This window comes from Varanus komodoensis, unplaced genomic scaffold, assembly GCF_004798865.1.
Source record: "Varanus komodoensis strain SLA01 unplaced genomic scaffold, ASM479886v1 scaffold6_4, whole genome shotgun sequence".
Lineage (NCBI taxonomy): Eukaryota > Metazoa > Chordata > Lepidosauria > Squamata > Varanidae > Varanus > Varanus komodoensis.
Genome location: NW_025336347.1, coordinates 10,258,467 through 10,284,596, shown reverse-complemented (window position 1 = coordinate 10,284,596; position 26,130 = coordinate 10,258,467). Strand labels below are relative to the sequence as shown.

The following is a 26,130-nucleotide window of genomic DNA, read 5'->3' as shown; positions in this document are numbered from 1 at the left end:
GACTATTAGGCCTGATATGCTGAGGTATCATCAGGCATTTTAAAACTAATCTATAGTCCTGCTTGAAAGTGGATAGGTTCATTTTTGTGTGCCGTATAGAATTCTACCATATTTGCACATCAAAATACACTCCAGGTTTTTACACCTGGGATCCTTAAGCTTTGTAAATGAAACTGTGAAAAACAATAAACTTTGAATCCTGGTTTCTTCAAGAGGCTGTTTCTTCCCACTACTCACCAAGTGTCCTTTTCTTTTCAGGGTCACCTTAGCTTTCATATCTGTAAAATGTTTGTGTGTGTGTGTGTACAGACACACACTCAATTCAAGTACATCATAACAACTATTTATCTTCCTTAATGTATTATAAAAATATAGTGAAAGAAATCTCTTTGCACTCTCTTTTACAAATACACAACAATTTCAACAACCAAAAACAAGCTTTAAGTCATTGCTGATTTAGACTGATTTTCATTTATTGACAAATAAACAATCACAAATATATTTTCTGGAATGCTCGCTCACTCTCTTTCTGCCTCTGCCAGAATGGTTTCGTGCATCAGCTGTAATTTCACACATCTGCATATTTTTACACTAACCAAGACATTGCTTAATACAATTTGGAGGGCAGGTTTTATACTCGTACATCTTGTTACATTGGCTAAAGTGTTTGGAAAAACAAATCATACCATGTCTCGGTCTGCAAACTGATAAAAAAAATGGCAAGGAAAACAAAAAATCATGTTTATTCCTGCAAAGATCGGATCAATATATTTTTATGCTACCCGTGGATCCACAGGAAAAGAAGTGGAAATATTAAAATACACTTGAATGCCTTGACATTCTGAATTGCTAATGGTGATCTCAGCTGTTTCCCAATCAGTGATGACCATAATGAATAAACATGCCGTGCTTATGAGGGACTCAAATCTAACAAGGTGATCAATTGTTAATTCTATAAACTGATGGCAACATGTCCTCACTATCAATAAATAAATCAACTCCTGCTTGAGAGATTAAGACAGCACACTAGTTTTAAACCCTCAACTTCCCTTGCCCTTCTCTGCAGTATTGCAGTTAGCATTTAAGCAGTATTTATTAAGCAGAAGCTGAAGTTGTTCCAACGTTTCAAAAGCCTTTGTATATTAATTAAAGAATGTGTGATTGTAGGAAAGCTCCAATTAATAAGAGTCACCTGGAAATCCATTTCTTTCACAACAGCTTTTGTTAAACATCCTCAGCAATACATAAACAGCAATTCCAGGAACAAACTGAAAGTATGCATCTTCCTCTGTTACATCTTTTGCTAGAGATCTGAACAACGCAACTCCAGAGTACTTTTTATCTGTACAGAGAAATGTATTTTCAATAGAGCAATTTGGTTATTTCTAGCAGGGAGGAAAATCCAAATGGGCAAGATCCTATTTTGCAATGAGAAATATTCTGAATATGTGACTCTTACAAACAGCTACCATCAGCTGCTGCAATTCCAAACTAGATTTAGCATTCATAGTTTATTTACCACCAATGTCCAATTTAAAAGAGAAATATATACATTCTGTGTGGACAGAAAAAGAAGCCATGCAGGTGTCTCAGCAAACATATTTCCACCAGTTTCTATAGCCCAGTAAAGTGTTGTAAGTGCTAACCCAGCAAATTAAATAATCTTCAAATGCAGGGCAACAGATACAGAGTAGCTGACAAAGCTGACCACAGATTCTAAATAATTTTTAACACTAAGTAGCCATAATAAATAGACTTACAACTCTGCATGACCATTAAGATCAGAGGGCAGCTTGATATTGATTCAACACTTACAAGGTCAAATCCCAGTACTGCTAACTTGTGTATCATTTTTATAAATCTAACCATAGCCAGAATTCTCCTTTAATCTGTATCTTTAAATATATATATAAATACCCTTTTAAAAGAAAGCTTTAAAATCAGCCTGCTTCCATAAAAAAGATACATAGAAACAGGAAATGGCTTAGAAATAGCTGGAAGATATTTGCCTGTTTGTACTAAAAAATGAAAAACAGTAATTTTAAAAAAAGCAATATATTGGGATAACTTTAAAACTTAAATAGCAATACCCGAACTGCAAGAACAAAGACTACTGTGATAAGTGCCATGTAATCTGTAGCACAGCCAGAAAAGTATATCTTGTGGGGGAAGAAGATATTTTTCTTATAATGAGTGGTGGGTAGTGTGTTGTAGGAGAAGGCAGCAAAGATGGGCAAGTCATTGCTCTACCTTTGTTCCCCTTTCACAGAATCCACATGTGCACGACTGAGGCAGGCAACAGCATGCAAGGTGGTCATGTGCCCTGCTATACAGAGGACATTTCTCCATATGTCCACCTTCTTCTTCCTTCTCTTTTCTCCTCCTATATTCTTTATTTACTTATTTTATACTGTTAATTTTAATTTTATATTATTGTATCTCAGTGTATTTTTTGTATTTTTGTATTTAGTGGTAATTTATTATGTTCTATTGTATTTCAATGTATCTTATTGTGTTGTAAGCCACCCCGAGGCTTCGGCAAGGGGCGGCATAGAAATGTAATAATAATAATAATAATAATAATAATAATAATAATAATAATAATAAGACGTAGGACATGGAGCGTCAACCTATGGGATGCTCCTTCAGTGATCATACATGCCTGAACGTTACAGTCACACTGTGCAGGGCAGAAGTGGCAAAGGCAGTCTTGGCTTCTCCATCCTCACACCCAGCATCCTTCTCCAGGTGAGCCTTTTTTTTCATCTAGCTGAGGAGTTTCACAGGGCAATGGAGGAGATGGAGACACTCCGGGACAGTGCGCAGCCTTGCTTGCCTGTTAGCCATTAGAACACTGAGCAAGCAGGCATACAAGTTACCTAGCCACAGTTTTCTAGGGTGAAATGTATTGCACTTTTATTAAAATTATACTCATTACAGGCAGTCCGAGTTACAAACGTCCAAGTTAAGAACAACCCATACTTATAAATGAACTGCCATAAAGCCTATTCATTTTATTAAAAAAATACTGTGGAAAATCATCATTACCACAGAGAAAAAAGATGCAGAAAGGAAGAGAGGGGAGGCCTCCAAGGCAATGCTAGAGATATTTGTACTTTTTCCACTTTCACAGAAATCCTACACCCCTCACCCCCTCGAATGTGGAGAGCCGGCTACACATGATCCGACTTACATACAAATTCGAATTCAAGATGAATTTCTGCTTTCTCAGGAATGAAACTTGTTCATCATCCGGAGTCTGCCTGCATTTTAAAATGTGCAGCTTGACATTGCAAAATGTATGACAAACTTTCCTCTTCCATTCTCTTTGGCTGACCATCCATTTACTCTTTTTTGGCAATGCCGGACTTGCCATCAGGAGCATGTTCTGCTTGTGTTACGCCTGGTGCAGCATTCTTGTCCCCGCACAGCCAGCCACAGGGCCTGGCACATTTGGGCGTCTGCAGGAAATCCACCACTGACCAGGGGCGTCTGCCACTGGAGCTTGCTTGGCAGCTCTGTTTGTGCGGATGGCATGGAAAGTGCCAAAACATAACTGAAGCGAGCAGAAGGAAGAACTGCCACCAGTGCCTACTTTTCTCTCAGCAGCAATACGGACTGGGCCCATACGCAGAGGGCCACTGCAAGGGGAAAGAGAGAGCCACAGTCGGCACCTTACCAAAAGTTTACCTTGGCCCTGGGTCCCTGTCACTGTCCGGGCATATGCATGTACATTTTATTCTGGGGAGGCAACTTCAAACAAAAGAGATCTTGTTGGTATTTATAAAATGGGTGAGCAAAGGATGGCACTCCAGATGTTTTGGGCTTGGAGTCCCATCATTCCTCCCCATATTGGCCAGGAATGATGGGAGATGTAGGCCCAACCATTTGGAGGGCCACAAAATGGAACCTGGTGTGATTCCTATGTTGTTCTGAAACAAAGTACAGCAAAGAATTCTCCATGCTATCAAAATTGACTCAGGAAGAGACCTATCCCTCATCACAGTCTGAAGATGCTTCAGAAACTTCAAAGCAGACACAGAGCTCCTCAGTTCGAAGATTATTGTGTCCCTAAGTCTTAACACATACAAAGCTGAACACCAACACATCCCAATTCACACTCAAATAGAACTATGCATAGAGACAGGCCTCTCCAATGAGGTGAATCCCGAAGTCGGCATGCATGGAAACTTTTTGTGTGCACACTTGTGGCCTTTGACCTGGGCAAGGGGGAGCTGAGGTTGCTTCATCCTCCAACTCATTGTGGCATGAACATCCATGGGGGAGAGCTTACTGGTGAGGGGAGAGGGCCTACACAAGGTACAAGCAGGCCAGTGAGCAGGCAGAGTAGCCAGGTGGGCTGGAATATTATCAGGCTGACATCAGCAAGCCAAAGAACTGGCAAGCCAGTGACCTAAGGCAGGCAAGTAAGTGAGACATTCCACCAGCAGTCCGACGTTTGCATAAACAGCTTCCTGAAATTACCATCACGATGTATGCATTTCATTGCTATACAGCCCAATAGCCAAAACACATGATGAACCTAGGCTGTTGAGTGTACATACACAGGTGAGTTCAAGCACAGAAAAGAACCGAAATGAGAACTAAGCACAGCCTCCCCCAGCGTGGTTCCCTCCAGAGGTCTTGGATTATAGCTCCCATCATCTCCAACCACCAAGGCCATTTGGGCATGCTGCTTGGGAAGATAGGAGCTGTAGACCAACAGTCTTTGGGGATGACTGACTAAAAATAACAGGAATGCCTGACGGAAAAGCACTTTGAGTTTCAAGGAGCTCCAAGTTGCTCAGAAGACATTTCCCACCAACAATAATGCTATTTTATGCTCAAAGCAACTTTCCGGGAGTAGTTAGGCTGAGAGAAAGTGATTGGTCCAAGGTCACCCATGGCAGATGGGGATTGGAACCCGGTCCCCCGAGTCTTAATCTGACATTCCTGTATGCCTCTGCCTGCCATACATGCATCTCCAAATAGTTTTGATCTATTTTTGTTTACTCCTGCAATGATGGTGAGTGCAGAAAGACATGGGATCATTCCCTTGAGCAAGTGGCAGAGGGACTCTTACAGTTTATCACTGTGAATACCGGATGAGATAGGGGAACAAAATCTTGAGTATTATTTGCTACTACTAAATGTATTAACGGGGGTACATTTGACAATTACCTCCAATTATTTAAAGCTTGAGGCAAGCAGAATTGATTTCTGTGTATATTATTAGCACTCACCCTGCAGAGAAATTCCCATTGTTACATGAGAGCACACTGTAGTCAGACCACTTGCAGCGAATGCGTGTGCTTTTAAGAGAGGTAAATCTAAATAAATTACATTATTAATATATTATCCTTATTGCAATAACAGTGAGGGAGCAATTGAAAAGTGAACCCTACTGTGCCTGTAGCTATACGAGTATAATGTATTAACTCCATCTCAAAACAATACAAAAACCATGCAAAAGCAAACAAAGATGCAGTTTTGCTTCATTTTGTAAATGTTCTACTTATTTGCAAATAAGAAGCCTGTATGTTTTTTCCAAAACTTATTTATTCCAACTTTCCATTCTTATCTCTGCTTGTGAAAGAAAGCTTGCCTGCTCTTGCCCACCCCATTTTCTTCCACCAATGCAAAAAGGCAGACTAATTCCATCACCGACAAAGTTTTCTGGAGAATCACAACCCACATGCTCTCAAGATACCTTAATTGTTTTTCAACCACATATGTTATTCTAATCCAGGGATGCCCTCCGGATGTTTTGGACTACAACTCTTATAACTCCTGACTATTGGACATGTTGAATGTGCCTCATGGGAATTGTAGTCCAAATATGTGTCGGGCAGTAGATTGCCTTCCCTGTTCTAGTCAAACCTTTTTAGTAGCAATGGTCTCTCTACTCTCTGAAATGGACAGAGCCCACTTCATAGTGGTAGATCATGCCTGGGCATAGAGAAGCTCCCAAGAACAGTTAAAAGAATCATGGGAAAAGCCGGAAACCCTGGAGCACCACTAGCAGGACCAGGTGGACAAATGACCAGGTATAAGAAACCTCCTGTGTTAATAACTGCCTTCGCAAGGCAGTGTACAAAGATTTAAAATACTCAACATCAATACAAGAGCCAGGATGCAGACTGAGTCATGTTTTACAGAAAGCCCACCAAAATCAAGGCCCACTGGATCAGTGGATCTGCCCGGGATCCAACAAAGCAGCAATACAGTACCCCATCAGCTCCCCAAATAAGCAACAATAAAGGTTTACACCACAGCACATGAACACACATGCCGGTATAAAGATGTCTTAAAGGCTCTTTCGAAAACCAGCCATGAGTGACAGAGCCAAAGGCAGGGAGCTTCAAAGGTGTGGGGCCACCACCAAAGAGGCCCCAACTCTGTTTTCTCCAACTGAATGACTCTTGCTGGTGGGATTTACCTCCTTGCCATCGATAACCACTCTGTCATTGTTTAGGCTTGGTTTTCATTTTTGCCAAGCCTTTCATTCTAGGGCAACTAAACCAACCAAAAAGCAATAAAATGCACAGGCTGCAGGCTGTAACCTGTCCTGCATGCATTCATTTCCGCTACTTTTCACAGGACTGGCGCACGTGTAACCAGCAGCAGGGTTGCAGCCATAGTCATAAGTTACAAACAAGAGTTTAAAAATAACTCAGCAGCACAGCAGCATAAAAATAACAACACGCAGCTTTGTACATATATGGCCTCACGTAAGATTAAAAACAGTCCTTTCTCTCACAGCTCACAAATTCCAGTCTGACTGCTAGATCCAGATTCGCTCTAGCAGCACCTCTCAGTTCAGCCTGGCTGGCAGACAGAAGCCAGCTTGCAAGGGGCCCAATCCACACCAAAGCCTTGGGGCAAGTCAGGTGCAGCAAAGGGGGAAATGGGCTGTCCTCAGAGACAGGAAAAAAGCACCCCCACGAATCCGCTCCAGCACAAGCTCTCCCTCACTGCCCCCTTCCCTTACCCATCGCCATCTCCTGCCTCCGGCCCCTTCTCTCCCCTTGCGACTGCCACACAGCTCCTCACAACTACTACTACTACTGATGCAAACTTCTAAGATTACTATGATCTACTGTATGATTTGCCTTCCAAATACTTGTGCTGCTCTATCCACCCAAACTGGTCCTCAAAGAGGCTGACAATTAAACTCAGTCTGCTTGAAAACAGCAGCAACAAAACCTGCAACCTGAGTTTATAAAATAAGCTAGCAAAGGGTGCACGTCAACAGGCGCACAGGGGGGAATGTGGTCCCTGCTCCTGGATCCAAGGCCTGATTCTGCCTTACACGGAGCCAGTCCATTGGTCCATCCAGCCTATCCTGTGTACGCTGCCTGGCAGGGGTTTTGTGTGGTCTTGGACTCCCCCACTCGAGGTCACTTTTGCTGGAGTCAAATTCGGGACCTCACAGACATCAAGCATCTGCTTTGCCACTGAGCTAGGCCTCATTCCTCCATCAACAAAGCTGAGGAGCCTGGGGCTCTTCTAATGTTATTTGATTCAGACTCCCATCATCCCTGACCATTGCACATGTTGGATGGGACTGATGGCAATCAAGAATCCCATCCAACTATGGAAGATTATGGGTTCTTTGTACATTATGCTATGCAATGTATGCACTAAGAGGTCAGTAAGGCGGGTCTCTCACACAGAGACACACATTCACAAAACGCAGAGTCTTCACCACATACAGGGCCGGTCACTCGGTAGGATGTCTGCTGTGTTCATCACTGCCGCACAATTCTTGCACCACCTGGAACAGATGTATATCCCCTCCCGCCTCTTAAGATTGGTGGAGGAGGCCCTTCTCTGGGAGCCGTCCGTGAAGGATATTAGGAGGGTGAGTATCCGGAGGAGGGCTTTCTCTGCGGTGGTGCCCCACCTATGGAATGCGCTCCCCAGAGAGGTCCGCCTGGCACCGTCGTTATTTGTTTTTCGGTGCCAGTCCAAGACCTTTTTATTTAAACGATATTTTAATTGTTAATTTGTTGTTCCTATTTATTGGTTTTAAATTATGGTTGAGATACTCCAAATTTTTAATGGTATCCTATTCTATGTTTTATCTGCCTTGTAAGCTGCCCCGAGGCTTTCTGCGATGGGTGCGGCATAAAAATGTTATAAATAAATAAATTAAATTAAAATGTACTTCCAGGGTATGTGTGTAAGACAGTCTCCATGGGCTTTCTATTTCTAAACATTCTATTTGTAAAGAATTCAACAGCCTTTCACATAATTATTTCAGCAAACATACATAAAATAGCATGAGCGCAGGCAGTGGAAATAAAACCAGAGGCTATAAAACATAAAAGAAGCAGGAAACAAAATCTACCATGCCAACAGTCAAATCAGTGTCCTACAGGTAAAGAAAGCAGGTGATGGACCTGTGAGGAAAAAGGCAAGGCGTGGCAAGGACTTTTAATAGTGTAAGTAAACTGCAAAAGTCAGTCAGAGGCTGAAATTACGCACCTTTAACATATGAATGCAGTGTTATACTTCTGAGGTTCTTCAGCTTACCTAGCAGTGAATCATGAGTGGAAAGGTCTTATCTCTGCTAATGCTAAATTTAATTTGGCATGGATAGCATGTTGACCAGCTCTGTGAATCACACCAGCATCAGGGTAGCTCATCTAGTACATGGCCCACGTTCCCAGCATCACATCTGAAGGCATGGGGCACCCGCTGCAAATGCAATCCACTGCTCCCACGGACAGCGGAAGATGCAGGTACTGGGGCAAGGTTACTTGGCAGGCTGCCTTCCCCAGTACAGAGCTGGAAAAGGCTTTGCTGGTTAGATCACTGCCTAGAGGTTGCTATTTTGCAGAAACCCAGCAGTGGGCCTTCTTGGTGGAGGCACTCATCTTAGGGAATGCCTTCCCAACTGCAGTATGGGAGGCCCCACCTGTGGCAGGCTTTTGGCACCGATTAAAAATGGTTCTCTTTACCCAGCCCTTCCAAGAGAGGGCGCTACTCAGTTTGTTGTTCATTATGGTGTTGTAAGCATCAGTGTCGTGCTTTACTGGTATTTTATGCAAGCATTTCTGAAATCATTACATGCTGTAAAGGACAGAAGGACCCCCATGTCCACACACATTGGTTCCAAGCCCCCAGCAGGTACTTGAAGCTGCAGATAATTGCAAACACTATACAATACACTATACAATAGCAAGCAGGCGCCTGCAGGTGGCGATGACGGCGGGCAGCAGGCAGCAAGGGGGTGCCTCTAGTACCGAGCCATCAGATATCACAAGGCATTTGAAATTGTAAGATGCTTAAACATATTTCCTAAGTAAATGTAAAATGCTTAGAAATATTTTTAAATATCACAAATGCAATCCAATTAAAGGGAAGAAACAAGCCTATGGCCTTAGTCATTGTCTGTGGGAGTGGGGGGCATGGGATAGTTCAAATTCCCAGCTCCAAGGCTGGAAACAGCATTCCACCCTCAGAGCAAGGAATGAGCCTGGATTCTCCTCTCCAACATCACCCGCCCCGCCTAGCCCCACATCCAGGGTGGAAAGAACCACCCAAGCTGGACTCAAGGCTGGAAAAGTGACCTTGAAGAGGAGTCAAGGGGGCAGGGAGGGAGGCAGGGACCGGAGGGGAGGGGGGACTGGAGCAGCCAGGGCACCGTCTATCCCGGTGGCACTCCAGCCTCCTTTATTTGCCCTCTGAAGGGAAAGTGCAGAGCAGGGAAAGTGGGCAGGTGAAAACTGCCTCCTCCTGTCTTTCCGTTTTGCAGTGAATGCCCAAAAGCCTTCGAGTTTAAAGGCTTACAAGCATCCTCTTAGGACTGCACCCTAAAAAGAATATACACAAATTGATATATTTATTTTAAATACAATTCTAACCAGTGTTCATTTGGACACAATTTCCATTGTCTATGAAAGATCCTCCACCAGCGCTACCTTCAGCTGCCACTGCTGCCCAGTAGCTGCCCTTCAGGCATGTCTCTGCCCCCATCCCCATTACAGAGATCCATTCTCGTCCCTCTTAGCCGCATGCCTCATCTTTGATCCTTCTACCTTGGGGGGCCCTGCTAGGAGACCGGCCCAGTGAGACAACCTGGCCTCCTGGCGCTCAGCTTCTCTGACACCCTACCCTCTGCCCGCCTCACCCTGTTAAGGGGTGCATCCCAGAGGGATCAGCTGTAGGCCTTGAAAGCATCCCTCCGGGACTGCATCCTAAATAATATAAACAAACAAATGGCACACATTCCCTTCATGCTTACAGAAGAAGTATGGGAAATAGATGCTTTTGGTGCTTCTTCTCCTACTGTACAAACCTGTGTGTGGAGGAGAGTCAAAGCAAGGGAGAAGAAGCAGAACAACTCCTGAAGTACCCTCTCTAATTTTCTTGTTTCTGGCATTGCATCCAGAGAGGAAATTCTCATATTATTACTATTACTATCATTGTACTATTACTATCCTACCTTCTTCCTCTTGTGAGGAACCTGGGGTGACTTACACAGCTCCATTGTATCCTCACAACAAAAGCGGAACATGCTGAGCCCAAGCAAGGTGCTGCTCTGCACAGGGCAGCCTTCTTATTGCAACAGGGGAAGCATGGCCTGGAATGAGTTTGCGATTCCCATGTTGAAAGACACGGCCTAGTGTGATGAATGGCCTAGTGTGGCGGTCAGTCCCTGAGGGCCAGTGGCCCTCGCCTCTCCTGCCCACCCAGTCTCAGAATGTAGTCCAGTCCACGCTGCTATTAAGAGGCGAAGGGTATATTTACCGTATTTTTCGCTCTATAAGACGCACCTGACCATAAGACGCACCTAGTTTTTAGAGGAGGGATCCATGGAATGCTTCCTGATAATCACAGGCACATTCCCCATCACTTCCCCATGGACTTCATTAAAAGACAGGATGCCATTTGAAAACACACACCGACCTATGATTAACAGCTCTCACCTGCGCCGGAAGAGGGGGGTGGAGCAGGGAGCGCCCAGCGCGTGCCAGCCAGGTGTGGTGCAGCCGGGCCGGCAGTGTGCCAGTGGAGGTCTTCTGGGCAGCATGGCAGCAGCAGGTCTTCCTGGGCGGTGGGGGTGAGCACTCCATCTCTCTGTGTTGCTGGCGGGTTAAAGCCCGTGGCTCCTCCTCCTCCACACGCCTCCCCTTGAGCGGCACAGCTCTCACCTGCACCAGAAGGGAGGGGGTGGAGCAGGGCGCGCCGAGCGTGTGCCGGCCAGGTGGTGCCATGTGGTGCAGGCGGCCAGCAGCGTCCCGGGCATCAGGCACACACACATTCACTCTATAAGATGCACAGACATTTCCTCTTACTTTTGAGGGGGGGAAAAGTACATCTTATAGAGCAAAAAATACGGTAAATGCTGCTGGCTTTTCAGGGGCAAATGCTATTATGGGATGCATTAGTAGAAGTTTACTTCCAAATAATGAGAAGTAATAGCTCCCCTATATAGTCAGACCAATACGACAGTGGAACCAGCTGCCTAGAGAGGTGGTGGGCTGTCCCACACTAGAGACGTTCAAAAAGAAACTGGACAGCCATCTGAGTGGGGTGGTGTGACTTGGTTTCCTGCAAAAGCAGCAGGTTGGACCTGACGGCCTTCATGGCCGCTTCCAGCTCTACTGTTCTATGATTCTATGAAGTTCCATTAATGTGGAAAAACAGATCCAGCATTAAGACTCCTGGAGGTGCTACTCAGAAGCCAAAGTGCATACTGCTGTGACTGCTCTCAGACACTTTCTCTGCCGAAGTACATTCCCTAGGAATAGCATGAAGGTTTCAAGAAACCAAGATGGAGGTAAGGGGTCTGCTGAGATAGAAGCCAATCTGAGAAGTGAGAAGGCACTGGGGCAGTTCGGAGCAGAAGGATGGGGGAAGCAGTAACTGGCCAAGGAGACACTCAGAAAGGCTCCCTTCCTCATTTTAGCTTGTTTTAGTTTGCTTTGTTTTACATATTTTTTCTGTATTAGCTTATGCTAAGAAAATAAAAGTTATTAAAAATTAAAGAAAGGCTCCCTCCCTTGGGGCTATTTCTTGATGCACTGGACTACAGTGCCCACTTAGCCTAAGTATCGAGCACTGTAGCTGTTGTTTGACAATGATGGACAAGACAGTGCTGGACCCTGTTGTAAATGTCCTTCTTAACAGTGTAAGAAGGAAAAGTGGTTACTGCTGCTGCTGCTGCTATCAAAATGTGCACGGTATATTTTAAAACAATGTATATTTTAGATTGCATAAAAACCCTGTCACTGGAGAACCATTTTCCTATTCCATGTCAAGACTGAAAAATTGACAGGAGAAACAATGAAGGCACTGTTTGTCAGAATTGTAACAAATAAAGGTATCTAAACCTTGCTCCCGCTTGTCATCTAAATCCATGTTGGCGCCCTGAGGCAGACGAATCATACCAGGTCAGCCAATATTTTTCCCACCTTGCACTCCTAAGTGTTACAATCTGTGGCGCAGGTCATTCTTCAGCAATGCATTTGCGACACCGCTACGTGCATTTGCGACACCGCTACGTACATTTGCTAGCTTTTTCAGGGCAAGTTGCCACTCAGCTGAAAATGCTTCTCAATACTTCCCCAGGAGCAGCACGAAGGGGCTCCAGCTGCAAGAGAATAACCATGCCTAGAGGTTGCTGGCTAATGCTATAATCAGTTGTCTGAACTAAGTAAACTCTGAGAGAAGTTCCAGGGAGCTGTCCATGTCAGTTTGTGGTGACAAAGCCAACAGAGAGTCTTGTGGCACTGCATAGACTCACAAATCATTGTGGCATAACCTTTCATGGGCCAGAGTCAATGAGACACGAGATGAGAATTCTTAAACTGGAAGCTAGGCCTCTTGATTCTCCTCACTAATCACCCATACACCACTATTGTCACATAGCACTGGCAATATGCAAGTATTTTACAGTCTTTATCTTGTTTCACCTTTCCCACAGCATTGCGATGGGGCAGGGGGAAAAAAACCATTTTGCAGATAAGCAGGTGAGATTGGGGAGAAAAAATAGATACACCGGGACATAAATGGAGGCTTCACACACCTAAATTCCACACTCCAATGGTATCCTTATTTCCGTAATAATGTATCCCAACATCATGTTCTTTCGAAATAAGTCATTTCCAATATTTAATATTAGGCAGTTCCTTGATATCCCCTGTTCTTGTTTCTTGATATAGTGAACAAGTGGTGGACTCAGCCACCTCTGATCTAGGGGCAGAACCTCCAGCAGGGGGCCAAATCCAGCACTTTTCCATTGGCACACTGCCTTTTCTTCAACTATTGTTCACTGATTTCCTTACTTTTGACTCACCACATGTTGGGGATTACATGAGCGGAGCCAGCTGGAGCCACACGTCAGACTAGATGGCCTGGGAGACCCCTTCTGACTCGCTCTGTTTCTATGTTTCTAAGACTAAGGTAGTCGCAAAAATATTGAAGCAAACATATGCCGGTACTTTTGGCCTGCCCCTTTTACCTTCAGCCCTGCTTCCCGCTGGAATCTGCTCCCTGCTCTTCAAGAGCTTCTTTGAAATGGAATTCAACCCTCAGGCTGCTCTAATTTTTAGCTATCTTTGGGAAATTATTTCCTTGTCCAAAGGAAGTTGCCTTTTTTGATAGCATACCACATGCTGTGCTCTTAACCATTTATATAGTTCTGTGATGCTATTAGCTTCACAGTCTTGATTAGTTTTACCCTACCCGGAATCTTCTCTTCATTTCACTAGTGAGAATCTGCGACAACAACTGGCCCATGGCTAGGCCGCGATTCGGAACCATATCTTCAGTAATGAGCCTCTTGATTTTTCCCACATCCACAGTGGGTGAAAAGCCACATCAGTGGGTGAGAAAGCTCAAGGACACCAAAAATGGATGTGTTCTAATAAACTAGAGTAAAGCAGCAAGTACAATGCATTAACAAAATAAGTATTCTGTAATCCTTCATGAGATGAATAGCCCTGGAACGATCAACAGTGGGACTACCCATAAATATCCTCCTTGGACCGAACAGGTTAGATCAGACAGCAATGATACAATTTAATTAGCTCCACAATTTAATAGTGTGGAGAAACTGAATTAGAAAGGGTGCCTGAATCTTGTAAGATAGATAAAAACCACCTTCACTTAATTTAACACTGTCCACTTTACTAAGAGAAAAATTAAAATTTAAGATGCTGTCTTTCTTAATCCAGCAATGGGATCTTTGATCTAACCAAACTTCATTTATTTGATGTATTTATAGGACACTCCCCTGTTCATAAAACTTCCAGGGTGATAAACATAGGGCTTTATGGCAAATGTAAAGCCATAATAATAACAATTAGGAGTATGCAATGGATTCAGACAAATGGAAAACTCTCAGACTGCTTTAGCTGTTTTCCAAGATGAAGTAGACTTCACTCCATAGAATTAAAGAAGAACCCAGCACAAGGCTTCATCAGTGACTCAACTGCACCTCCACAAGTAGAATCCTTCGCTTTCTTTCTCTAAATGGTAATGAGGGGGGATGAGTTGGGACTGAGTGACTGTTGTAACCAGCTTCTCAGTTAGACATAGATATCAAAGGCCCTCCAAATCATATGTTCTGGGGGAGAGCAAGGATGGACTCCTACGTACGCTGGCTTTTCTTCCAGCTCCATCAAATTTCAGGAGGGAAAAGCTTTACCCAGGTTTTCCAGTATCATAAATCCCTGCTCTGCACCAGTTCTTCAGACACTTTGCAGGCTTCCTGTCCAGAGATGCCTGTATCATGTGTGCTATTTTCATACGTATTGCCCAGGAAACCGCAGGGGGAAGGAAATGACTCACACAGACTCCAAATCTGAGGACTCCACGGAAGGTGCTGCATCTATCCTTCTGAAACATTGCAGTTTTATTACTTAGGGCGATCTCTATGTTGTCTGTCATTTTTCAGAAGTATGGTCCATAATAAACATAAGGGAATAAATTGGTCCTTCTCTGAATTTCTTCTAAATTTAAAGATTGCTCTTGCACAAAGGTCCCTGTGTACAATTAGATGAAATTCTGCATGATCAGTCCTCCCAAACACAACAATAATCCCTGCAAAATTTATCCAATTCTGTCAAGAAATAAAAAGTTATACACAGTTCCCATAAAAGAACATCAAAATGCAATCATGTGTAATACAAAATCCACTGCACCTATTTTAATTTGGCACATATAATCCTCTCCAAAGGGACTAATATTTCTGCAAATTTCATTCACTTCTGACAAACATTAAAAGTTACATTTTTTAAAAAAATCCCATGATAGGCAATGAGAGGCATGAAACTTCAGATTTCTGAATCTCATTTCAGTGCAGTTCCAATGCCAAAGCAGACCGCCTCCAATTTGGTCCTCCCAAAATTGGGATGTTTTCTGATTAGCTGAATCGGGGTCTGACTAGAATCTAGTCAGTCTAGTCTAATGCACACCACTATTATAATATGGATGATGCATACAATTAACTTAACAAAAGAACAGAACAGGATCGAAGCAGGAAAGGCAGCAAATTTGGTTTTAAAATAGTAACTAGGTGACATGCAAGTGGACTGAAACTAGTATGAATGTCTTCACTTAGCACTGAAAGACATCAAATGCCATGCCATGTCATGTACATCTTGGTGCTGGCCATAAGATCCTGCTTATTTCCAAGGAAGTCAGAGCAGGAGCTGTGAAGCTGTTTATAACATTTAAGTATGTCTGTCTGGGAGAAGAAGGCCTGTTAGACCTCAAGAAGGCATGACGCACAGGGCTTTAATGGCAAGCAAAGGACTGCAATACTCACAGCGCAATCTAAGGCATGCTCATTCAGAGCTGAGTTCCAGTGAATTCAATGGCTTAGCAGGTATTTCCACAGAAATGTCCATTTCTGTGGAAATCCATGGGACTTGCTTCCACGTAAAAGTAACTGACATGCACATTCGTCATGCTTTTAAAAACTGGGCAGCAGCAGGAAGGGTAAGTGTCCCATCATAATCCCTGGGAGGGGAACACCCGCCACACTGGGGCTGCTCAGGTATGCTTTGCTCAGTGCATTCAACACACCCAACTGGTTGACGATGATGTCAAGCACCGGCTTCATCCCCAGTGGCACCAGTTTCCGCATCTCTCACACATTGCCCTCAACAGCTATGATGCAAAAAAAGTATTAGCACCAGGGCTATTGCTGAAAATAGCAGAAGCGAGAAACTCAGACAACTTGTTGAAACAGAAAGCACAGTGCGGCATGCAACTAGATGTCTGGATTTGCTCTTCATTAGGAAAGTCTTTTTTTCTTCTTTTTTTCAGAATCTCCCATTCTAACAGGGAAAACTCAATCAAGGAGCTATCTTGATTATTTAGTGATGGAATTCTGTAAGAGATGCTTTTTAAAAAGGTGGAGGAGACAGTATGAAATATATTCATAGTATATAAAGAGTCTGATCCTATGTACACCTACCAAGGGGAAACTATCATTGAATTCAACAGGAGTTGTAATCATGTAGACATGCACTTGGGTATGTGGATACTCTGCATAGCAAAAACATGGCGTCCAGAAAAGGCAAACCTAACAGAAACATATAAACTTAAAATTCTACACATATTTAAAAAGAATAACAAAATGATCTGCCACACTATAAAGAATAATTGCACATACAAACAGGGACAGACTGAGAGCAACCAGATGGTCACTTTGGAAGAGAGGAGTCTTTACTGCCCATAATGAAACTGTTAATTATCATCATAAATATAAGTTACCACAACAGAATCACTTGTATTGTTTTCTGGGCAGAAAATGCTGGTTGCTTCTGTCTAACAATGTGATGTTTTAAATATGTCCTTTCACAAGTCTCCTAAGTCTTTCATTCACAGATTCACTACCAGACTATGGCATTACACACTTTTAAAAACCAATAAATAAACATTACACTTTCTTAAAAACCAATGAATTAAGGAGCTTCTCTTCAGATGCATTCCCACTCCAAAACATGCATCCAAAGGAAAATGCCAGCTCTGCAAATATAGCATGTGCCAGGGAATGTGTGTCAAAGCAATTTGGAAACACATCGGTGGAAAGGTTTGCATGCAATTACCGAGCACACCCCTTGGAATACACTGACTGGCATACTGGGAACACGCTGTCATGAGTTGTTTATTTTTACAGCATACGGAAGCAGAAGAGGGGTGGGGAAAAGTCATAATATATCAACCGGCTACCCAAAAATGACAAAGATTCCAGACTTGAAGTACAATGTACAGGAGATGCATTTCCAAGCACGGAGACCTTTTATTTGACATTAAGCAAACAACAGCTCCTAGTTAGCAATGCTGAAGTTGATGAAGGTTCTGAATGGCTGATAGAAGTGCAAGGACCTCTCAGTCTTGCCTTGGGGCATGTGCCTTCTAGCTGCCAGTTCACTAGACAGTACCTGTCACACCTACAGACACAGGTAGTTCTTCTCTCCCCTTCTCTTGTACATCCCCCCATCAAACGTCAGACATCTCACTTTCTTAAATTGGGCTCCTACCCAGATAGGACAGCTTAGGATTGCAGCTTTATACAGCTGTACTGCCATAATGGGACTAACTTTCCAATCCTAAATCCTTACTTGGAAGTAGCTCTAATGCAAGCACGTAGGATGTATTTCACGTAGAGCATCTGGGAGCCAGGAAGCAAATGACTGCAAGGAGGGTGAAAGCAGCCATTCCTCTGTAATAAAGTGGAGTCACCTCTACCTCTCCTGTCCAAAGAAGCCCCCAATAACAGCACCATCCCTTAGTAAGTGCACAGCGACACAAAACAAAATATCTTTATTGCTGAACAAAACCCATGCTTTCCACAGTTCTGTTAAGTAGACACCCAACAGGTTAACAGTATTATTCATACTACCATTGTTGTTAGGGATAAAGTGGGAAGATTAAATGGGAGGAAGTAAGTTCTTCCCACCCTCTCCCTCTCTCCCCGGCCAGGCACACAGAACCATGCAGCAATTCAGCACTCACCACTGCCGCACTCCACTTCCTCTTAAGCACCGTTCTTTGTCCACTGCCAAAATGAACCGATCCACACGGATCTATTGCGACCAGCCGTATTAATCAAGCTTGACTGAGGCGGTCTATGTATCAAAGAACAGCGGCACGACAGACCCACCAGTGCTGCGAAATCCTGTTTCATGGGCAGATGGAGGGAAGGACGGCTGCAAAGTTGCGTTTTGCCTTTCTTGGGTATGCTCTGCTCTGCAACACATCTCCTTCGCAATGCCATTGCACCCCCACCCACCCCGAGCAAAGTGTGGTGCTTCAGAAAGCCACAAACAAAACTGCACAGCACAGAAGTGGCAGCAGGAAATTCCTTTGGTGCTCAGATTTCAGCTTATCCAACCTGATCTTCACTGCCTATAGTGCTCTTCCCCAGTCCAGTGCTCTCCTGATGTGTTGAAGCACAACTCCCACTCTCCCCTGCCAAATGCCCCATGCTGCCTGGGAATGATGGGAGTGGTAGTACAACTATTTGAAGGGTGCCGGCCTGGGGAAGTATGCTTCACAGATTTCAAGCTTTAGTGTGGTGTACACAAGGGAAGAAATGATTTACACCGAAGCTCCTAGAGCGGAAGACAGACTGGAGATGAGATGGAAGAAGGAAACAGGTCCCACTCGTTCCTCAAACACCTCTTGATTGCTCTCCTACAACTGCACTTCAACTGGTTTGTCAAAGAACGACAATGGGTCTTGAGCCTGTCTAGAAGTCACCTGTGCCCTGTGTGAACTAGAAGGCCTAACCCGTGAACCAAGGGGAAGAGAAGGTTCTGGGTGACCAAATGCACTCTGCACATGTCTTGGGGAACACCATTATCAACTCATCTCATTGCCCTTTCAGAGCTGGTTCCTGCACTAAGCACTACCGGATCCAATAAACCATTACATCAGTAGGTGGATCACTACCAGTCAAAACTTGGCTGGGCAGCAACAAAGCCCCCCAACGCCCAGGAATACACGCTATCCGTGAGCGTCCGAGGGCCAGGCTTCCCACAGTGGTCCAAGTCCTGTCCTCCGGCTGCAGTCCCCCCCCCCTCCCCGCTTTGGAGGAACAGCCGTCAAGCCAGCCGCCTGCCTTCCTGCACATCTAGCGCCAGACTTCAACAGCTCCCGGACAGCCGCCCTTGGTACCGCCACCCCGGGCTGCTTCTACCACTCGCCCAGCGACCAGCCTCAAGACCGCAGTCCGGGCAGCAAGCGCCGCTGAACTCCGCCAGGCTGACTTCCGAGCTGGGAATGGGCAACGCCGTCAAGCCGACCAACATCCAAAGCATCTCGCTGCTTCCCAACGCTAACCACAAACCAAGCCATCGCAGCTCGCCAGTCTCAGGTATTCCACCCGTTCAAGCAGCTGGAATAGGTGAGCGTTACACACGTGCAGATCAACCCAGTGCGCGATTCCTCCGGTCCAAATCACGCTCGACGGGGCCGAAGGTTCCGGCTAAGATCGCAACTCTGGGGAGCATTCCAGGTGGGCAGCTGCTCACTCGAAGGGCGGTCGAGCTTGACGGTTTTTCTTAGCGTAAGTTCTCCTGGTCCCCTAAACGAGGACGTAGGTGCCCTTCCTTGGAAGGCCGGATTGAGAACTCCCAAAGCGGACGCAAGTTTTCTCTCGCACTCGCGCGCGCGCTCCCTCACACACCCGCACACACGCGCGCAGAGGGGGGCTTATTTGCTGGCGCTTCCTTTTCACATACAGAGCATCAGGCACGATTTACTTTGGGTCACTCGGAACGGCCTTGACCGCCCAGATCGCCACCAGCCTTCAGTCTTATGCCCACTTCACGTATAACAAAAGAGGCGGGAGCCAGGCGGGATGTTGGGGGGGGGGGGGACGCGCGCGCTCGCGTAAAGGAAAGCGGTCGAAGGGAATCAAGGGACCTCCACCAGCCGGTTCCGATCTTGACTCCAGAGTGTGCAGGGAGGACGAAAGCCAGGAGGGACGCGCATCTCCAGGACCGCTCCCTTCCACCTCCTCTGCCGAAAGGCTGCGCATCGAGTGCCAGCGACCGCGCCGCGCAATCCACCCTCAATCCGGCTGCCTGCGGCTGGCCTCGCGGAAAGCGCAGGGGAGACGAAATCGGCGCGGGCATCCCCGGGAGCGCAGCGTCAAGCCACTCTTACCTGGAGCGCCCCGAGGAAGGGTCGGGGTCTGGCCGCTCCGCCGAGGACAAGCGACAGCTCGGATCGACCCGTGCAACCTTCGCGCCCGCTTCTGCTCTCCTCTCGCCGTTAAGGATCACGTCGCGGCAGCGGAACACGCGCCGGCGGCAGGGAGCAAGCGCCCGCTTCCCTTCGCGGGGCCGGGAGACCGAGCCACCTGCTCCGGAGCCGCGGGACGGAAGCGAGCGGGCGGCCAAGCTCCGCCAGCCAGCCCCGGCGTGGCGGGAGGACGCGCGCGGGGAAGGGCGCAAAACTCCGAGGAGCGAGGCGCGCGCAAAGTTCGGCGCGGGCGCCGCGATCGATCACGCCGCGAAAGGCGCCGCTGCCGCAGCCGCAGCCCGAGCAAGAGACGCGCGGCTCGCCTCGGCTGCACTAGCGACAGGCTCGTGAGCGCTCCCACGCCTGTTTCGGGGGCTCCGGGGTGGCCAGCACTGATTGGGCGGCGGAGGGCGAGGGCCGCCCGCCCCCTTCCCGGGCCTGGCGCTCGCCTCCTCCAGCTCGAGTCTCCTCCCCCGGAGGCGCGCACGTGGCCCTCGCGGCGCTCGCCAGCCCGAGGCGAGGGGGCGCTGGCCCGCGCGCCGGCATCGGCCTTGCCCCGTGCGGTGCTGCGGCCGCGCGTATCCGGAGGCAAACTTCATCGAAAGCGGTGCGCGTCGGTGCTTGCCGAGGGTGCCTCGTCGCCATCCCGTCCGCTGGGGCCCTGGTGACTCTCGACGGCATCGCGGGCGTCCCTCATAGGCGCCCCCCGAGGAAAGGCAGCCGGGTCGATCCGGATCCGCACACCCATCGTGGCAGTCTTCATCTCCAGCAGGCCTCTCCGTGCCGTGGTGGGAAGTTCGCCTACATTTTGTTTTCCACCGTTCGCATTCAGTCTGATAGGAACGAAATTGCTTTGGGAAAAAATCAGAGAAATTCTCGTGGATTGGGTTCAGCGTTCGTGCGCTTACTGACTCACGAGGAGTGTGTGTGTGTGTGTGCTGCCTTTCCCTGTACTCTCATGGTTGCCTGCTCTGCTTCCTGCACTTTTATTAATCGCCAGGCAACGACTTAAGAGGTCCTGCCTTCCTTGGCGCAGGCAGCCTGGGTGGCTGCACAGTAAGGAAAGAAGTGGAAGAAGGAGACACAGCGCCCTCGGCCACCCTGCGGTGATCAGGAGCACTGATCGCCACCCAAAGAAGTTCAAAAAATTACAAATGCCCTGGCCATGAGCAAGGGAATGGAAGCTTTTTTTTCATGGTGGTGTTGGGAAGCATTCAGGAAACTGCAGGCGTTGGCACAGCACTTGTTCCACCCGTTCCCGGAGCTGGGCACAGCAGGGCACTTTCAGCCAGCTTGGTGGATGATGCGAAATCACTGCTTAGCTGCCAGTAGAGTTGTTCCAGCTTGCAGTGGCAGTGCTAAACAAGCAAGCAAAACCCCCTAGGATAGATGAAAGCAGCTGTGCTACAGCCCTTGCCAATGGTGAGTCCTACCTGTGAAAAAACATTGGTGAAATCCTCTGGAGAAAGTTGGTGAAATTGTTCTCTCAATTTCTCTGCCTGTAAATGCTGTGGATAATTTTGAGAAGTTATTTGTGCACAACTATGGTCCTTATTGCAGTTCAAGGCCAAACCACCCCAAAATGCCTTGCATTACAATGGAAAACCATACTCTGTTATTGGTAGAATTAATTTTTCCACAGGTGCCATGCAGAGTGTAGCTAAAATCAAAAGGAAAAGGGAATTTCAGATGGGAGCAGATTTCAAGGAAATTTACTGAGTGAATTTTAAGGGAATTTATTAAGCAGGTGTGTATTTAGGTCTGCAACTCCCCTTCCTGGAACACATGGCCATTCTGATCTGTGTCTCATGTGTCAACTGCTCTTTAAATTGTTTTTCATTTGCATGCTCTGCTGCTTTTATCTTGCTGGTTGTTGGGCAGAATTTGTATGTTCTGGTTAGCTTTCTTGAGTCCATTTTACACTGGAAGCTGGGATTTTTTTCTTCTTTTTAGAACAGATGGAAATAAAAAATTTATTAGGATATAGCCCCACTTCAGTGTTTTAGACAAGGTATGCTGGATTGCAACCCCCAACATAAAATTTTCTGCAGTGCTTTACAGTGTCCATGGGGATCATCTAATCACAACTGAACATGGACATTACAATGCGATATTATTGTTACAAAGTTAATAACTGTGCTGCTTTAAAATATTGTCTGTTTTATAGATATTTTGCTATTTCGTTTGTTGTGGATAATTTCTTGTACAATGGCCATAGTTGTAATAAAAAGTCATTTTTTGCAGTCAAAACTTTCCATTAATCATTAGTTACCACACAATCATATATATGTATACTCAGACACATGTCTCACTGCTGTCATTGTGGCTTTTTCCCAAGCAAATGGGTAGAGGATAGGATAAACTTCTGGTTCAATTTCAAGCCCTAGACTGTAAAATTCAGAGCACATGTTTTACAAAATCTTGAGTTCCAGATACGCACCTTTTACAGGGTTAGCATTTCACTCAAGAATGGTGCTTGGACTGAAGAGATGCTTTTCTTGTCCAGATCCAGGTATTCAAAATTCAGGAACTGCTTGGGAAGAAAAAGCAAACTGAGTTGCACTCAGCCCTCTGCCGACTGTCCCTTGATGCTGGTTGCTCAGTGCTAAGCTGGGAGCTCCTCAGAGCAACGTGTGCGATGGCTCAAGAAGCAGGAGCAGCCTGGTGTGGGTAGTGGCTGGTTCTCTTCTCCAGCTCCCCTTATGCTTTGCTCTCAATCCAGGTCTGTGTTCCGAGGGCGTTTGTGTAAAATCCTGCAAAGAAGGGCAAAGCAGGGTAGAGCAGAAACTTCTGTCCAAAGCCATCGGCTCCCTTCCCTGAAAACATTGGATGGTCCTCCAGAGATGACAGGAAGTCAACAGAAAACACTGCTGGGTGAGAGTGAGGAGCCAGCATCCTGCTCCTGGCCAGGTGGCGATGAGACTTTTCAAGTGGACATGCAAAGACCTGCCCTGCCCTCTTCTTCCAGATATACTGCCCCTGCAGTTGGGAGATCCATAGCCATGGGAATTCCCTTGACTGCACTTAATCCAGGGGTGAGTAGCCTTTTCCTTTTCCATCTGACTGCCATATCCCGTGGCAAGAAATTGGATGGGAAGCAGCTCCCACAGAAAACCCTTTGTGAACTCTTCCATCATCAATTGATGTTGAACTTTTATTGTATTGCATCACCATCCTGGGACTTGGTGAAGGACGGAATAAAAAAGCTTTAAATAAAATATAAATAAATAATTCAAGAATTAAGAATTAATTCAAAAATTAAGACAAGGCCAAGACAAAACCAAACCCTTGCAAGCTTCTTTGGTGAATGACTTATTCTTTGGGATAGGTACTGTAAGTCTTAGTTAACTAACCATATGCTTTGTTTTGTTTTTAAAGCAACCATCCATTTCAGAATGTCTCTGAACACAATCCGGTGTATGTTTAGCAAGGAAAGGTCCCTACAACTGTCAGCACAGCTGAGTGGAAATACTGGGAATTGTAAGAACTGTTTTTGTCTAAATATGAATAGGGTTGTACCCCTGATTATTTTGCTGAGTTGAAGGTTTGCCTTGCACTGGACCACTTGGCATGCAAGCACACTAGTTTTCAAAGATGCTCTGGAAAAGGTATCCTGTGTCCTTTGCTATGGATACCGTAGAAGAACCTGAATTCTCATATGCCCAAGACAGAAGAGTTCTGCCTCTGAAAGATACAGTGAAGGGCATCTTACAGTCTGTGATACCATGCATGATCAGAGGTGAAGATACCCAACTATGACATTTCCATTGGTTACAGATTAGCTCAGTCAGGGTGCCAAAAAAAAGATTATCTGCTCCCCCAGAGATTTAAATAAAACCTAGGAATGATCTCTGTGTTTGGCTACCTTTAGAAATAACTATGCTCAGCAACCAAGGCCTTCACTCAAGTGTCAGTTCCAAGGGAGGCTCAGAGGGCAGCAACAAAGGGGAAGGCCTTTGTTCCCCAGCTGTGGACTGATCTCTCCTCTGAGGCCTGCTTCACACCAGCTGCATCGTCTTTTCAATGCCAAGTTTAAGGCAGCCCTCTATGCCAAGGATCATATTAAAATATCCAAGGATATTTAAGCAGCTGCTCCAAGGATATTTAATGGCTTGAGGTGAGTTCCCATCCCAAGTGGTGGTGGTGTTGTGTTGCATTTCTTCTTGCCTTTTCTCCTCCTCTGAGAAACCCAAACCAGCTTACAACCCTGAGAAGGAAGGTTACACTGAGAGCGAGTGACTGGCCCAAATTTACCCTCTGAGTGAGAACTTGAGCCTGTATATTGAGCCTGGGAACTTGAGTCCCAGCCCAGCATCTAACCACCACAGCACCCTGGCACATTTTGCAGGTCTGCTCTGTACCATACATTGTTTTAACAGTTTTCACATTGTTTTTAAATCCTTGATATGAGATATTTTTAGTGAATGTTTGTTTTATGAACTGCTGTAAATCTCCCAGAAAGTCTCGGCTATCACAGAGATCAGATGTCTCCTGTGTGCCTGGGCCCTGAATCTTTTACATGCCTAGCAATGCCCCTGTATGGTATTAATTAATTAACCAATCGATTAATTTTTCACATTGCATTTATATTCTGCCTTTTTTCCTCTTGCAAAGAACTCCAGGTAGCTGACACAGCCCTCCCGCTCTCTATCTTATCGTCTCCTGTAGCAGAATCCCACATAAGCAGCTGCTCACACACAGCCAGCCCTGTGCTGATTGATGGCAGCTAAAGCTCATCCCTCAAAGGGACAGGCCCAGTGGGGCAGGGGGCCTGATAGCAGGGCCAAAAGCAAGGCAAGAATGCCTCACATAAGGTAGAGAAAGGCTAGTGGGAAGGAATCACAGTACAACGTTCTCTGTAGGTGATGCTTTACCTCACCTAACATGCCCAGCAGTGCTGACGTCAGCCCTGTGACAATGTGCATGGACAGGACTGCAGGGGAGAAGTCCAGCTTTGGGATTTCTGGAATATCTGTAGTTCTGATCATAGCCAGGAATGTCTTCACATCAGATCGCAAGTAACTCCTAAGGTGAGTCTTCTTGATCGTTTTGCAACAGGTGACCTGGGATTCCCGAATAAAGACCTTTGTAAGCAGCTGCACACAGCAGTAAAGTTTCACATAATGTGCAGCTGAAAATCTTCTGACAAAATTTCTAACAGCAGTGGTTTGATCAAATTTGGGGGATTGTGATTATGTACAAATTTACTCAGCAAGAAGCAAGGCAATGTAGTTGTTAATAAGAGATATTTATGGCACCATAATTTCCATGTATGTCTTTTGTGGATGTCCTTCAAGCTTCTGATCGCATCCCAAAATACAGAAGATTTAGCTACATAATTTACACATTCAAACTCTCTTGAAAGTTGAGTGAGCTTGTTCCACAAGCTTATCCATGATGCATTAAAAACTGCTATCAGTGAACTTCACTTTCCCCTTGCTTCACTTTTCCCTGCCTTGCCTGTATTTCAAAATAAAATTTCACATTGAAAATGGGAGCTAATTTTGGTTAGCAGCAGCTGTATGGGAAACAGCTCAGGTTCACTTGCACTATCAGCTGGGTGCATGGAGAACCCATGGGAGAGGTTTGGTTTCATTGTTCAAACAAAAAAAATGTATAAGTGAAGGGTTATATTCCATAGTTCCAAAAAGCACTGCTTTATTGTGCCAAACAATGCACTCCAGGAGGCACGGTGATGCTATACCTTTCAGGAGAGCTGCCATCCCCATAGTCGCAGAATTGTTTTGTGTTTGCTTCAGCCCTACTGCATGCGTCGATCTGCAAACAAATGCAAGGACACCTGTGTTGCCCCCCCAGCAACCAATTCGTGAAGGGCTATTTGGAGGAGGCAGTGGCTGCCATCTATGCATCCTGCTTTTCATTTCCCCCTCCCTGACTTCCCCATGGACCATT

The 26,130-nt window shown here is 45.7% G+C and overlaps 1 protein-coding gene across 1 annotated transcript in view; it reads right to left on the bottom strand.

Moving 5' to 3' along the window:
• TAFA4 (TAFA chemokine like family member 4) overlaps positions 1-20,198 on the bottom strand; it is a 128,212-nt gene extending 108,014 nt beyond the window's left edge. The window contains exon 1 of the mRNA XM_044451880.1: positions 20,140-20,198. The gene's annotated coding sequence lies outside the window, so the exon portion shown is untranslated. The remainder of the gene's footprint in view (positions 1-20,139) is intronic.
• Positions 20,199-26,130: the final 5,932 nt, after the last annotated feature.